General features: G+C 37.1%; 2 protein-coding genes and 1 long non-coding RNA gene across 6 annotated transcripts in view; 1 reads left to right on the top strand and 2 right to left on the bottom strand.

Annotated features, from left to right (window-relative positions):
• The window catches only part of iglon5 (IgLON family member 5), a 390249-nt gene that overhangs the window by 35211 nt on the left and 337395 nt on the right, over nucleotides 1–17643 (bottom strand).
• LOC147840452 (free fatty acid receptor 3-like) overlaps nucleotides 1–17643 on the top strand; it is a 94957-nt gene that overhangs the window by 73346 nt on the left and 3968 nt on the right. The gene's annotated exons all lie outside the window — the stretch shown is intronic.
• Nucleotides 3868–15682, bottom strand: LOC147840453 (uncharacterized). The gene is made up of 3 exons (XR_015512316.1): nucleotides 14376–15682; nucleotides 4747–5209; nucleotides 3868–4057 (listed from the first exon to the last, which is right to left on the bottom strand). It is a non-coding gene; the product is annotated as an uncharacterized LOC147840453 (long non-coding RNA).

Raw genomic sequence — 17643 nt, 5'->3', positions numbered from 1 at the left:
TCTGTTGAACACAAAAGAAGATATTCTGAAGAAAGATGGAAACACGGACTTCCATAGTAGGAAAAACAAATACTGAAGTCAATGGTTACAGATTACCAGCATTCTTCTAAATATCTTCTTTTGTGTTCAATAGGGGTGTAACGATACACTCAGCTCACGATACAATGTGTATCACGATATAATGTTCACGATTCGATATGCATCACGATATTTGGAATAAAATTTGAAAATTTAACTGAAATGCAAATTTTACCAAGTAAACTATTTTTTATGTATTTCTTTTGTTTCAACTTGTTAAACTGAACCTTCTTTAAGAAAATAAATTAAACAGGCCTGTCTCTGGAAAATAAAACCATTTAAAAACTTCTTTAAAAATATTATTGAAATGACAGAGACAAAATTAAGGAACGATTTAAGTAAAGGTGCAAAAAAAAAAAGCTTTCTATTCAATTGAATTTAACAGTAAGAGCTTAAGGCTTTGCTTGGTCACTTGTGTTTTTTTGTGTGTGCTAAAAAAATCCACATTTGCAGGTATTTAATTCATATTTAATTAAATTCATTTAGAGATATCTCTAATTACAATTGTGACTATAGTCAAAACTCATTTAGAGATATCTGCAAATATTTTTCAATGGAGGAATATGACTAGTCATAATATATTTGCAGATATCTCCAATCTGATTTCGTACTAGTACAATTGTAATTGCAGATATCTCTAATTGTCATTCTGACTAGTCGAATTATAATTATGACTAGTCAAAATATAATTAGAGATATCTCTAAATATATTTATGGATAGTCAGAACAAAGGTTTAAATGCTAAAACGGCTTGCCATACGCACGCGTCTATCAAAGTCCGCCCTCTGTAGTAACAGCTCACGGTCAGCTCACATCATGTGTGATTTTACGGCCGCAAATACATCTTTATATGAAGACAGAATGATAATTTAGGGTGAATTGTACCTTATAAATACAGTATGTGACTCTTTCAACACCATTAGGAGGTATCCATGTCTCTGTGCAAAGTATGTAAATCACTGTGAAGACTTTAAAACTTAGGATGTTTGACCCAGTATGCGTGTCAAAAAGCGGACGAGTCTAAAGCAATGACTGTACAACCGAAATGTTGCCAGACGTCTGATTTTAAGAGGATGGGCCATCCTCTATTTCAACTCCACTCATCTTGGTCTGCTAACATTACTGCTGCTGCAATCTGAACTCACGTGCGACAGCAGGTGGAACGTAGCTCACGTGCAAACAGCTCAACTAATAAGAGAAAACGGACGTCATATCGTAATCAAATCGTCATAACGTCACGATGCATATTGTGACATTTTTGCATCGCAATAAATCGTACAACGATAAATCATTACACCCCTCAACAGTTCAACAGAAAAAAACTTCCATTTTTGGGTGAACTATCCCTTTTAACAGAGGAAACTACAAAAAGCATGTCTGAATGCACAGCCTACATCAATCCTGCAGTCAGATGCAAAGGCCTTACATAACCTTCACATCTCTCTTCAAACTACTTATATAACCTTCAGACTTAACACTCAAACACATGCAACGACCCTTTTCTAGTCTACGTTGGCAAGTCTGTTTGGCACTTCTTCTAGCGGAGCAGAAATCGCGCCCTTCACCTTGATTAAAATTAATTTCAGCAGAATCGACTTTATTTATTTAACAAGAGCAATGAAAAGGAGGAGGCGAACGTCAAACGGTCCGCCGAATAAACTGAAAGGCTTTGATAAAAAACTGGAGTCGGTGTCGCTCTCGGATAAACATCACAGAATGTGTGTGTGTGTGTGTTGGCTGATGCATCACTGTGCTTTATTCACTGGCCGTTGTGAGCTACAGAAAGAGCATCTCGCACCTCTAAGACTCGTCTTTCCCTTCAGCGAGAGCAAAAAGACAACAACAAAAACCTTTCGCTACAAGAACAAGGCTGGATTTGCTTCTGTGTGATGAAAGTGGCTGTTATTAGTATAATGACAGCGAGAAGCGATCTGTGCTAGCGGACTTTGTTCTTTTTCAGTTAAGCTGGATTTGTACTTTCGCCTGGCGCAGCATCACGCACCTCCATTGACTGTGTGTGCACCTCGTGAAACGAACGAGGCTTTTATACTTTATAAAACGACAGAGGGCGGTCAAAAGAAAATGACCGTAAAGTCAGACGGATAAACAGAGAAGTAGAAAGTTTCTGGAACTACGTCATGTTGTTAACATAATTTTTAGTATTTTTATAAATTATTTTAATGATTATAAGGATTTTTATAACCATTCAAGATTTCTTAAAATCAAACTTTGATGCAGCACTTTTTTGCAGACAGTTTTACCTATTAAAGTTGATTAACCCTCTCAAGGCAGGCGTTGCTGATTTGCTAGTTAAAAGCATAGATTTTGCCTGATTCTAAAATTTTATTTGAGCCTGTAAGGGTTCACTGAGGAAGGCTTTGTGCCGAAACATCTGTTTGTCTGTTATCACCTGTAAAATGTAAGAAAAAGTAAAAATAAAAACAGTATGAAGCAATTGAGTGCGAATCATTACCTTCTTTTGAATAATAGTAACGATCAGATTAACGCACCAAACCAAAGAAGTAACTAAAAAAGAACCGCAAGCGCGCAGGACAAACTTCAGTAAGCCTGTAAGGGTTAAAATATGAATGACAACAGAACATGGGTTGCTCTGCAAATATATTTGTTATTATGGCAAGAATAAAAGCTAAAAAATACTGATGTTTTTTTAGATTTAGCCCCATCCACAATTCACACATTTCTGTCTAGCTGCTAGTTTCTGCCCTCTTCTTTTGCTTAAAAGGCAATAATGGTCTAACATTCCCTGAACATTATCACCAATAAAGCCTAGAGAAACAGGCATCAGTATATTGTAAACCGATATGCTCAAATATTCCTTTCCAGTTATTAAAGAAATAATTTGTTCCTTAATTATAGTTTTGTAACTATTAAATTGTTTTAAATGCAAAATTAAATATATACATCAGTGTAAAACCAGTGACTGGTGGAAAAACATATTCTGTAACTGTGTACCTGGGTCTCCACTTTTGCCATGACCTCTTTTGGCTTCAACAAACTTTTCCCTCAGGTTTTTCCAAACTTTTTTTTAACAAAAACTTTCCTCCTTTCGGCTGCAATTTCTAGCCAATATTTATTGGTCATCAGCAGTGCTTTACATTAACGCCCGCCAACCCGCCAAATGCGGGTAGATTTCAGCTCTGGCGGGTTAGACAGACACCCCCTTAGCCACTTTGGCTGGTTGGAAATCATTTTTAAATTGTAGTTTTCTTAAAGCAGGGTTCGACAATACGCATGGCTGACAAAAATAACTGTGTTCGCGCGAGCAAAACAGCAACAAAGAAGGTAAAAACCGAACGAGAGGATGATCACTCCCATTTACTTGCGCCAATCCTACGCCTAGAGAAAGCGCAAATGTTGAGATCTTTTCCCTTTGAAATAGACTGAACAAAGTGCGATGATCTTGCACGCACAGTCCTGCTGCTTTCGAGAGCTCAAGCCTTAGGATAAAAAAACACATTCTTTTGTAAGCAGCAGCGGTCACTGCTTTCATTTTAATTATGCTTTGAACAGATTAACAGGCCAATATTAACTGTGTGTATGTGATCATCCTTCCATTATCACACACGGTGTGTTTCACCTGCTTTCTTTTGCTAAGTTATTTTTCGTAATATGGTTTAATCATACTTTTTACAATAACATTACTTAAATGGGAGATTACTCCATGTTTGTAGTTAACTGCTGATCTGGGACTTTTAGCCAGGACAGATTACTGTGCATATTTAAGATACATGACAATAATTATTTTTTTTTAACTGTAATGTTTTTTTAAACAAAAGTTTTGTTGAATTAAAAAGTGCACTAATAAAGCTATATTTTCCTTGTTTCCTTAACATTGTGGCTAAGAAATACTTATTTGGTGTGGTCAGAGATAAATTTGGTAAATCCTTAATTATGAGCTATAAAAAGTCATGTAAAATATAAACTGATTGCATTGCGACAACCCATTTGCTCATGCACACTGAGCATAGATATATACACTAGATATCGCATAGGGACCCTGAGCATGCGTCAATAGCGCCGTCACATTGGTACAGTGCTCCCAGGACAAATGTCATTCAACTGCACTAGTCAAGACAGTGTTATTACGTGAAGATGCGGGACTTTAGCACAGTCTACGGGTGTAGAAACGAGCAAACAAAGAAAACAAAGCACAAAGGCAGAACATTTCATAGGTAATATTAAGTTTTTTTCTGTTTTTGAATGTTCTGAACTTTTGTGCTAAACAGGTAACGTTATTGATGATAACAGTCACTTACCGCATTCACCATACGGCAAAGCAGCTCCAACTCGCACTAAACACTCGGCTTATGCTAGTTTTGTTGAATAGTACACTTCTGTACACACAAACACAAGCTTTTTGTCAGGAATGCCCGTGCGGTCACTCATCCATCAATGTAGAAAAGTGATGTAAAATTATAATTTTCGTAATTAGAAAAAAAAAATTACATACTAACATCCAGGAAAACTCCCGATCATAGATATATGTGTATATCTCTGGCTTTGGATGGCCACAGTCCTCCACTGTACCTTGGTCCCGTATTCATTTCAAAGGAGCGCTACCCTGTAGCAAGATGGCGGCGCTATTGACGCATTCCGTCCAATAGACAACAATAGGCCAGGCGAGATCTAGTGTATATATCTATGCACACTGAGCAAGCTAATACACAACACACACAAGAAGTTAAATGAATGAGGAGGCATGTTGCGGACATAACACAACATCTAAATCAGGTGATCTTAGCATGTCAAAGTCAAATTTATGCATATAAATATATTTCCCAACAAAAAAAGTGTGGCTAGTGAAAATGGCGAGTGGCTAGTAATGTTGGAAATCTACTAGCCACAGTGACTGGTGATCAAAAAAGTTAATGTCAAGCCCTGGTCATCTGGTTATCTCAGAGATCATAAGGATGTCTGTACAGTTGTACCTGTTTCAGACAAAATCGATTTAAAAAGTGGTTCACCCTCAACTCAAATCAAACGCAGCGTCTGGTAAACTGTTCGCTCGAGTCTCCAAAAAAATCATGTGATCCACTGTCCAAAATCATGTCGCGTACACCCAAAGCGAACCTCTGCAAACTCCACGATGACGTCACATCTGCTGCGCACACTCAATCGAAATAGCAGACGCGTCGAGTATAAACCACGTCTTTAGTCAGAGAAATGCAGCAGAAATTCTGGATAATTCTTGAATAATCCACTTCTTCTCTTTCATTTTGCTGTGTTGCATCCAACCCTAGTTATCCTTCTCTGAAAAGAAATATCCCGAGAGTGGGTGGAGTCAAACAGAGGAGAACCAGCTAATTTGCATTTAAAGTCACAGCTACAATTCCCTCTGACCCTGTCCCTCTGAGCAGGGTATAATGAATGATCTGATGGGAGTTTATGTGCCAAAACTTCACAGACATATTCTGGAGATTTAAAAGACTTATTTTACATCTTGTAAAATGGCCAGAATTACAGCCCTTTAAAGGAATAGTCTACTCAATAAAGGAATGGTTCACCAAAAAATTAAAAAGCTTTGATAAGAAACTGGAGTTTGTGTCGCTCTCAAAAAAAAGCATCTCGCACTTGCATGCTGCATTCACACCAGACGTGGATGAAGCGTCAAACATGAGTGACATGTTACATGTTAAGTCAATGCAAAGATGCGAATAGACATCCTGTGGCACAAGTCGTGTGAATGAGGTAGTAGCACGAATGATGTAGCGCGAGTTGAGCGATTTGCCTGAATGACGTCCTTAACGCACAAATACTTCGAGTTGGAAAATCTAAAGTTCAGCAGACATTCTCGACGCGTTAACCAATCAAGAGCCTGTTCCAGGGACGTGATTATGACGTAGTGCCTGTTGTTGGTGTCCCAAGGAAAATCCCCTTGCCAACAGCAGACATCAGCTCATCGGTCCCACTTTATATTAAGTGTCCCTAACTACTATGTACTTACATCAAAAATAAATACAATGTACTTACTATGTTTATAATGTATTTGAGAACACTTGTGGTGCTGTTGAGTTGGGATAGAGGTTGGGTTATGGACAGGTTTGGTGGTATGGGTAGGTTTAAGGGTGGGTTAAGGTGTAAGGGATGGTCAACAGTGTATTTACAAATGTAATTACAAAAGTTAATTACAGATGTAATTACATACATGTATTTAATCAAGCATAAGTACACAGTAAATACATTTATTTACACAATAAGTACATTGTAACAAACTATTAATTCCCATGTAAGTACATATTAGTTAAGGCCACTTAATATAAAGTGGGACCAGCTCATCAAACAGGGCTCGGCTCAGTCTGAAGCACCGCTGAAAGCTTCCATCATTTAGGTATATTTTCTGAACTCAAAGTGCTGGTGCACCTCTGAAAGGATCTAGTGGACTAAAACACGGTGCTCAACAAATCTATGAGGTTTTTCAGCCTTTCTAAAGCACATAAAGCACAGCTATTCTCTCAATAAAATCCATGTCAGCTGTTTAGCATTGAAGCTAGAGTCACCGGGCAGACAGAAACCCCACCTATGATGCGAATCTGCTCCTATTGTGCAGCGGATTTGACACTCGAAAGATGCAAGTAAACTCAAAATGTTTAAAATAGCACGATTTATTAGCGCATGCCGTGTCTGGTGTGAACACAGAATAAGACACTTATTTCTCCTCAGCGAGAGCAAAAAGACAACTACAAAAACCTTTAGCTACAAGAATAAAAACTTCCCAGACACATTCTGGAGACATAAAACACTTATTTCACATCTTATAAACTTGGCATGTCACAGCGTCAATACACTGCTTCAGTCTTTCACTTTCACACTAGTACTTAGCAATTTTTGTGAAAACCTCAGATACTGTTGGTTGTGCACCTTTTTTACAGACCAACCTCCCACGGATTGGCAGGTGGTGATTTGTGTGCAACTTATCTTTATTTATTTATGATTTATTTATGGGTAAAACAAAGACCATGCGAGTCAGGTAGTTGAAATGTTAGGCTACAAATAATTTATTTATTATGAACTAATTAATTATTCATAAATAATTAATTCACCTCCGCCAATGATGATGATGCCATCGTCTATCGCGATGTTTCACATTAGACATCGCACTGCTGGAGAAATAAAAGACTTATTTTACATCTTGTAATATGGCCAAAATGGCCTTTAAAGGGATAGTTCACCACAAAATTTAAAGCTTTGATAAGAAACTGGAGTCTGTGTCGCTCTCAAAATGAGCATCTCACACCTCTTAAGACTCATCTTTCCCTTTAGCGACAGCAAAAAGACAACGACAAAAACCTTTAGCTTCAAGAACAAGGCTGGATTTGCTTCGGTGTGATGAAAGTGGCTGTTATTAGTACAACAATGACAGCGAGAAGCGGTCTGTGAGAAGCAAACTTGGTTCTTTTTCAACTATATTAGGCAGACAGAGAAATGAGGCAGAAATTCTGAATAATTCTGGCATAACACACTTCTTGGCAATGTTTTTCTCTCTTTCTCTGTCATTTTACTGTTTACCCTGATATCCGATCTTGGTTCTATGAAGTGAAATGTCCAAAAAGTCGATGGGGTGAACCAGCTCATTTGCATTTAAAGGCACAGGCACAAAAGAACTACAATTCCCTCTGACCACAAAACTGACATTTTCAGTAGGGTATATGAGTGAAGTTGATTCATAAACAAATTTCGAGAGGATCACGTGCTTATGATTGTTCACAGCTGTTCCAACTTTAGCTAATGACTGATTATCCTATCAGACGATCCTTAACTCACTATAAATAACCAGACATTTCTCATCTCAATATCTTCGTCTTGAAGAAACCCCCCCACCCAACCCTACTTTCCCTCCTTTCAAACGAGCGTCACGGTGGCCAGCGATTTGCGCTGTTGCCTCACAGCAAGAACGCCCCTGGTTTAATTCCTTTCCAAACCAGACTGTATTTCTGTGCGGAGTTTGCTCGTTCTCCCCGTGGTCGCGTGGGTTTTCCCGGGGTCCTCCGGTTTCCTCCCACAGTTCAAAAACAAGCACTCTAAACAGTTAATCCAAATACTTTAGCTAAACTCTGAGAACACCTTTCAGCATCCATATCTGACACTTAGCTACAACAAGCAAGAAGGGGAGTCATCGAGATCTACCTGAGCTCAAACTCCCCTCTCGCCTTGCAACGAGAGGGTGCCCAGGGCTCGAGGATCTTATAAGCTCAGGGCTCTCTCCCGGGACAGCACGCCAAACTAGCTTTACTATCAATCATCAGCTAAGTGTCAACTCTTGAAATGATCTCATGAGGATTTTGACCTGAAACTTCACAGACACATTCTGGAGACATAACAGTCTTATTTTACATCTTGTAAAAATTGGAGCCCTTTACATAGATAGTTCACCTCAAAATTTTAATTTACACACCAATTATTTATTTAACAAGTAACAAGAGCAATGAAAGGAGGAGGCGAGCATCAAACGGTCCACCGACTAAACTGAAAGGCTTTAATAAAAAACTGGAGTCTGTGTCGTTCTCACCATAAGCATCTCGCACCTCTAAGACACGTCTTTGTCTTCAGCGAGAGCAAAAAGACAACAACAAAAACCTTTAGCTACAAGAACAAGGCTGGAATTGCTTCTGTGTGATGAAAGTGGCTGTTATTAGTACAACAATGACAGCGAGAAGCGATCTGTGCTAGCGGACTTTGTTCTTTTTCAGCTATAATAGCCAGACTGAGAAACGTTGTGCGGAAATTCTGGTGTCAGCCAGAATAATCCACTTCTTAGCAGTGTTTCTCTCTCTCTCTCTTTCTTTCTCTGCAGCCAATCACAAAGGCAGCCTGCACACCTTTTCATTCACAGCCGCCTCGAATTCGGCAGCTTTTCTAATTGAAGATTATTGCGGAGGATTATTAGCACAGCTAGTGAACTGGAGAGGATTATTTGCAGCTGCCGACACCACCGACTGAGCGCACGCCGGGGTTTACAGCAATGTTATTCACTCATTGCATTAGCGTAATAAATATCGTTCCCGCGTGACATCTTCGTCAGGCTGTCTGAGCACCCATTCCAACCCGCTGGGGCTGAAAAATAATCTAATCCTGACAAAAAAAGAGAGAGTTTACAGGTAAAGAGACTGGTGCGTCTCACACACTAAGTAGACAGTGTTTGTGTTTATTTCAGAGTTGTGACAGGCTTGTTCCCGTGTGGCTAGACGCATTTCTGCTCCGCTATACAGCTGGAAAATATCAGCAAAACGACAAAATCAGCAAGAATGAAACAAGAATGAGATCTAGCTAACACTTCATTGTAATGTGAACATTAGCATTAACTAACTAAAGAGCAATACTTTAAAATCAGTAATTTATTTACTTACTCCCAAGGCCATTTATATCAAAGTTTATATTTAGGGAGAACTAGCAAACTCAACACAGCAATGCCAACTGACCCAGCTGGGGCTTGAACCATCGACCTTTGTGTTGTAAGGCGACAGCACTACCTATTGAGCCATCGTACCACCCAAAATCAACATACTAAATTTGGTTATTTACTAACACGTTGCTTAGAAAATCAAATGGCTGGATGGAATATGGAAGTAAATGTAGATAAATAAGATTATCTATTAAGATTATCTAATCTATTATAGAAGAAATCTGTGTTACAAGTTAAACAAAAATTCTAATAAACAATTATATTTTGAATTTAAATAGTTTTTCTCTTGCGTTTACATTAATTTTACATTTGAATAGCCAAAATTACAAGTTTCTGTCACGATTCAGGATTGAAACAGGAACAAAAACGGGTGTAGAATCCAAGTGCAGATCTTTAATGTGAAAGTGCAGCAACAGTGACAAAATCCAAAAATCAAAGTCACAAATTAACAAAATAAACAAACAAACGAGCAACTCAAGCAGATTAAACTTGGACTAAACTTTAACACTAAGACAAGATACAATAGCAATAGCAAGAGCAAGATCAAGATCAGGATCAAGATCAGGATCAAGATCAGGATCAAGATCAGGATGAGGATCAGGATCAGGATCAGGATCAGGAACAACATACCAACAATGACAACAACCAACTGACAAACAGAGGATGAATGACTGAATATATAGTCCAGGTAATCAACGGAGAACGGAGACAGCTGTGGTTGTAAATCAGTGTAGATGATGAAGAAGATTTCTATTCTCTCACTGTAAAGTATTTTCTAAGTGTAAAGCAGTTAATTTTCTCTTCAAAAAATGTATGTAGTGTTTGCAGCAAACATGCCAGCCTGTGTTAAAAATACAGGGATATGTCTGTGTAAGATGAGTATGCCTGCACAGGAGCAACACTAGGAGAAGGCTGAGTGACTGATGTGTAGAATAACTGAATATGTAAAGCACTGATTATATATGTTAAATACTTTTTATGAAGGTATATGTGTCAGAAGTTGGAATGAGTAACATATTATCAAGTTATTATCCTATCATAACAATGTATGTAAACACTTAGTTCCTTTGCATAAGTTGCATCTATACTTTGCTGACATAGACCTGTAGCATCTCTGTTGACATGAGCTAGTGGGCTGAGAGCCAAGAATAGCAGGACCCCTTAGTCTAGAAAACCTATTCAAAAATGGTCAAAAGTTAAAAAGAGACACATAGGGGTGTGTCAAAAACATAAATAAAGGAGAAGGAGCAGGAGAGACTTTAGAAGGTGTCCAGGAGAGACTTCAGAATGCTCTGGGGTCTGCTCTGCTCTTTCTCGGCTTTATTATGGAGAATAAAGTCTATTTTCTGATATTCAAAACCTCCGGTCTGATCATTTCTAATTGATGAGACGTCAAAATTTACGACAATGACAGACCGGGTGTGTGTGCGAAAGAATGTATGGAAATGTAGTCTTAAAGCCACTGTAGTCCGCTGGTGGTTGCTGGCGAAAAACAGTGGCATCTGGTGGACAAACACAGTCATGACAGTTTCATTCTTGTAAATGCGATTAATCGCGATAAATTTTCAAAAAAAGTGTGATTAATTGGTTAATTTTTTTAACCAATTGACAGCACTAATATATATTTAATATATTTAATTTATCATATATATATATATATATATATATATATATATATATATATATATATATATATATATATATATATATATATATATATATAATGCAATTCCATTGCATTTTCTGTAAAAAAATGATCACATTGTGATACCATTTTCATGATATAAAACTACCTTTGCTCTGAATAAAGATTTAATCAAAGCTCAGTTTGCACTTTTCCCTGCTCACTGCGCTCAGCACTTTTTAATTGCAGTGAAAAATCTGAAAATATAATGATTTTGTCAGCACAAAATTAAGAATCAGCCATTTAAGTTTAAATAATATACAATTATTAACTCAGGGTATAACTGTTATTAATGAATACAAGAAACAATTCTTTAAATGAGCAAACAATGTGCTTAATCATAATAAAAATCATGCATGTTTTTTGTGTCCATGATGCTTACAATCCCAAGGTCACAGGGTTCATTCCCTGTAATTCTTGTCTGCCAAATGCATAAATGTGTTTTTTGCTCAAAGCCACGACACACCAAACGCTCTCCATGTTAATCACGGTGAAACATCATTACTTGCTTATAAACGCAGTAATACACAGCCTGGATCTGCTAGTAGTGTCCAGAATGTGTGTGGGTGGTCAGTGATGAATGAACGACATGTCGAATGTGTGACATGTCGAATGGCTGGTTAGTCATGCATGTGTTGACGGAGTGGGCGTGGCATCTGTCAGTGATGGACAGGTGTGTGAATGTGATGTCATCGCGCCGGTTCTGTGATGTACAGATCCAGATGGCAGTGTGTTTCTCTGGCTGGATCTGATTCTGCACGCCCAGTTTTCCCGCCATCAACCAATGGCTCCACTGCAGTGCCTGGTGCTGAATAACAATGTGCTCTTTCTTTGTGTGTGTGTGTGTGTGTCTTTATTCCTGATGCTGGTGGGTTATGAGGTGTAGAGGAACTGCTGAGTGGGGAAAAGCGCAGAGGAGGTCTGCACACAACCACCACACCGGGACGACTATGATTTCATGCAGAGTAGCAGTCATTTTTATAGCATGATTATGGGATGTATTAGAGTGGAGATTTTTTTGCTCAAAATTCTATAGAGAAAAAAAGGACAGACAGACAAACAGAGAGAGAGACAGATAGATATAGATAGATAGATAACCGGTAACCATTGACATCCATAGTGAAAGATGAAAACTGGTAACTATTGACTACCATAGTGAAAGCTAAAACCTGTAACCATTGATTTCTATAGTGGCAGCTGAAAACCTGTAACCACTGACTTCCATAGTGAACGCTAAAACAAGTAATCATTGACTTCCATAGTGAAAGTTAAAACCTGAAACCATTGATTTCTATAGTGGAAGCTGAAAACCTGTAACCATTGACTTCCATAGTGAAAGCTAAAACCTGTAACCATTGACTTCCATAGTGAAGGCTAAAACCTGTAATCATTGACTTCCATAGTGAAAGCTAAATCCTGTAACCCATGACTTCCACAGTGAAAGCTAAAACATGTAACCATTGACTTCTATAGTGAAAGCTAAAACCCGGTAACCATTGACTTCCGTGGTGAAAACTGAAAACCTGTAACCATTGACTTCCAAAGTGAACGCTAAGTGAAAGCTAAAACCTATAATCACTGACTTCCATAGTGAAACTAAAACCTGTAACCATTGACTTCTATAGTGAAAGCTGAACACCTGTAACCATTGACTTCTATAGTGAAAGCTGAACACCTGTAACCATTAAATTCCATAGTGAAAGCTGAACAGAGTTAACCATTGACTTCCTTTGTGAAAGCTGAAAATCGGTAACCATAGACCTCCAAAGTGAAAGCTGAAACCTGTAACCATTGACTTCTATAGTGAAAGATGAAAATCTGTAACCATTGACTTCCATAGTAAAAGCTGAAAACCGGTAACCATTGACTTCCTTTGTGAAAGCTGAAAACCGGTAACCCTTGACTTCTGTAGTGAAAGCTGAAAACTGATGACCATAGACCTCCAAAGTGAAAGTTGAAAACTGGTAACCATTGACTTTCACAGTGAGAGATGAAAACCAGTAGCCATTGACTTTCATAGTGAAAGATAAATACCTGTAATCATTGACTTGTATAGTGAATGCTGAAAACCGGTAACCTTTGACTTCCACAGTAAAAGATGAAAACCGGTAACCTTTGACTTACATAGTGAAAGATGAAAACCGGTAACCATTGACATTCATCCATAGTATTTGAAAGCTGAAAATCTGTAACCATTGACTTCTATAGTGAAAGCTGAAAGCCGGTATCCATTGTCTTCCATAGTATTTGTTTTCCTACTATGGAAGTCAATGGTTACCGGTTTTCAGCTTTCTTCAAAATACATCTATTTGTGTTCAACACATGAAAAATAAATCCCATGAAGGCTTGGAAACGCTCGAGGGAGAGTAAATAGAGAGTAAAATTTCATTTTTTGGGTGAACTATCCCTTTAACGTGCATGTTATCAGCCCCCTCTTTTCCTAACTGATTTTGTGTGTAAATATGAACAGATACACTGGGTGTTTATTACACAGACACACTTGCATTTCAGTCTCTGAGCTCAGCTGCAGTATTCATGCAAAATCCAGAGCGAGAGACTCTTCAGCTGATTTCAAAACACTAAGAGGATCAATTGAAAATAAATGACAGTAAATGATGATCCCCACCGTCCTGTAATCATATTGCGGAAAAAAAGATTCAATAAAAATGCTCTCTCTGTTCTGCGTTTCATCACGAAGCCCTCCAAACTGAATGCTGCTAATATCAACCGTAATGAAAGTTATAAATAGTATGTTAATGATCACCGTGATTATTAATATTGCGGCAAGGCTGATAATGGTGACAAAGAGGATGAGAGCACATGTTGACAATTATCTCACTGGTTCTGGCTGTAATTACATGTAATGAAATCTGAGCTGTAAATCACTTGGATTATATTCGTGCCGCTGGTACCGCTCTGGTGTATTGTTTACTGTATGCACATTTTACGCATGAAATACCTCTACAAAATGATGAGAATTGATGTGAATGGGAAGTAAACAATGAGCAGATGCTTTGTTTTGTTTATAAAATAATATTTGAAGTTAGGGTTATAATTTTGTTACATTATATTTTGGTTACAATGGAAGGCCACATATGCACGTACAGGTACACAACAAATGACATGTAATAGATTTATTATTCATTCATTTTCTTTTCGCCTTAGTCCCTTTTTTAAATCTGGGGTCGCCACAGTGGAATGAATCGCCAACTTATCCAGCAAGTTTTACACAGCGGATGCCCTTCCAGCTGCAACCCATCACTGGGAAACACCCATACACTCCCATTCACACAAATACACTACGGACAATTTAGCTAACCCAATTCACCTATAGAGCACACTGTAAAAAAAAATCCGTAAAATTTACGGTAAAAAAACGGCAGCTGTGGTTGCCAGTACTTTACCGTTAAAAACACGGTACAAACCGTAAAAGTAATTTCTCGTTTTTACGGTAAACTACCGTATTTTATAAATTTATAGAGGTAATATGTCTGTGTTTTGAATGACCAACATTTAAACATATTTTGTTACACAGTTAGACACGTTAGCACACCCACATGCAGGTGGTGATGAGGAAGTTACATAATGAGCCAATGCTCATCACAATCAACATTTCCCACAAGCAGAAAAACAGTACCAGCATATAGAAGGTGCTCAGTGTCATTCACACAGCTACTAAACACCAGTATGGTAACACTCTTAAAAATAAAGTCATGAAATAAACATTGTTTATCAACATTAGATGTAACATAAATCTCTAATGTACATAACTGATGGGGAAACAAAAAAAAATGCATAAAAAGTGATGTGCCATGCAGGGAATTCTGGGAAAGTCAATTCACGGTTATTCGCCGTGTATATTAAGGAAATATACTGTTAACCAGGTTACGGATTGGTACTGTAGCATTTTTACAGTTTTTTACCGTTGAAATCACGCCCATTTTTTACAGTGCATGTGTTTGGACTGTGGGGGAAACCAGAGCGGCAGGAGGAAAGGAAACTCACGCCAACACCGAAATGACAACTGAAAAAGCAGAGGACCGAACCTGTGAACCTTTCTTGCTGTGAGGCAACGACGATACCCACTACGCCAGTGCACCAGATTTATCACACATTTAGGGCTATATTTTGACGATCCATGTGCAAAGTGCAAAGCGCAGGGTGCAAACACATTCAGGGCGTGTCAGAATCCACTTTTGCTAATTTAAGGACAGAAGAATCAGCTTTGCGCCGTGGAGCATGGTCTAACAGGGTTGAGCTTATTCTCTTAATGAGTTATAGGTGTGTTTTGAGAATAAACCAATCAGATTATCATCTCCCATTCCCTTTAGGAGCCAGTTGTGTCACGCCATAAGAGCATTTGCTATTTACACGACTTAAAGTTAGTGTAAGTAGAATAACTGAGCATTTCACTAGCAAGAAAACAGTTAAACAGAGCATCTACAATGAATGAGAGAATGAGAGATAAATTATTAACTTTCACTTTCGCTCTTGTGATTAGGGAAAACTTGTACGCCCAGACATCCATTAGCCTACATAATTAATTTTGTTTGTTAAACGCAAAGATTTGTTTTTATTAAATTTATTTAATTTTATTTCTAAATTCAGTTCTAATTTCCAGCAAACGAATAAAAGAACAATAAAAACGAAGCGTGCTCAAAACACTGAGTTATATCCTTAGATACACGCTCTGCCCCATATGGTCTAAAACCTGACAGGTGGTGTCGTATTTCGACTTCTTATCAATTAGAAATTATCAGACAGGAGGTTTTAAAATATCAGAAAATAGACCTTATTCTCCATAATAAAGCTGAGAAAGAGCAGAGCAGACCCCAGAGCATTCTGAAGTCTCTCCTGGACAATTCCTATCTTTAGCTCTCTCTTTCTAAAGTCTCTGTGTTTTCCACAATCTTTATAGAGGTTATTTGACACACCCCTAGGTGTCTCATTTTAACTTTTAACCATTTTAGGATAGGTTTTTACTCTAGGTGGCTCTGTTATTCTTGGCTCTCAGCCAGCTTGCTATGGTCAGCAGAGATGTCACAGGTCTATGTCATGTCAGCAACTGTTTTGAAAACAAAGTTCTCTCCATAGATGCAACTTATCCAAAAGGACTAAGTGTTTACATGCATTGTCATGATAGCATAATCACTTGATAACATGTTACTCACTCTAGCTTCATATATAATCAGAGCTTTACATATTCAGTTATTCTACTCAATCAGTCTTCTTCAGCATAGCCTTCTCCCAGTGTTGCTCCTGTGCAGGCATACTCATCTTACACCGTATTTTTAACACAGGCTGGCATGTTGCTGCAAACCCTCCATACTTTTTGAGAAGAGAAAATTAACTGCTTTACACTTAGAAAATACTTCACATTGAGAGAATAAAATCTTATTCAGTGGGCAAATCTAAGCTTGTTTTTAATAAAACAAATATAAATATGGATTTAATAAATAATACTGCTAATAATAATAACATTTTACTAAAGCAAATTGTTTTGAATTAAATAAAAAAGCCTCCCGAGATGAGGAAGGCATTAAAGTATGTATTTTATATTTATGTAGGCTAGAAAATAATGTTTTGTAATATTTTAATCCTTTGTATTTATATCCTATATATATATATATATATTATTATATTCTTACATTTATTCCTATTATATTCTATATATATATTTTTTTATTATTCTTATATTCTTACATTTATTCCTATTATATTCTATATATATATATATATATATATATATATATATATATATATATATATATATATATATATATATATATATATATATTCTTATTATTCTTATATTCTTACATTTATTCCTATTATATTCTATATATATATATTCTTATTATTCTTATATTCTTACATTTATTCCTATTAAATTCTATATATATATATTCTTATTATTCTTATATTTTTACATTTATTCCTATTATATTCTATATATATATATTCTTATTATTCTTATATTTTTACATTTATTCCTATTATATTCTATATATATATATATATATATATATATATATATATATATATATATATATATATATATTCTTATTATATTCTATATATATCCTTAATATTTTAATTATTTTTCATTTGTAAAAATATTTGCGTATTGCTCTACATTTTGTGTGTATTAAGCAGTGTGTAAGCGCACAACTAATGTTACAACAATGGCAAAACCGGCTTTGTTCTGGTCAATTGAAAAATCTATCATAGTTTCTCAAAATAGCAACGCGCCAGCAATTCACCTCAGAACGCCTTCCTTTTTAGACCAGAATGCCTATGGGTGCACATATGAGCGCAAATGCATTTGCTATTTAAACAGTGTGGCGCAAAACATCAAAACGACTTTTGCGCCGAGCTGAAACTAGCAAACAACACTTGTGTCGCGCCTTGTGCCACATTGCGCCGGGTGTATGATAGGGCCTAATGGGTTCAAACCAGG

This window comes from Danio rerio, chromosome 16 (assembly GCF_052040795.2).
Source record: "Danio rerio strain M-AB ecotype USA chromosome 16, GRCz13ab, whole genome shotgun sequence".
Lineage (NCBI taxonomy): Eukaryota > Metazoa > Chordata > Actinopteri > Cypriniformes > Danionidae > Danio > Danio rerio.
Note: the sequence above shows the minus strand (reverse complement) of the source record. Positions and strands in the feature narration are given on the sequence as shown.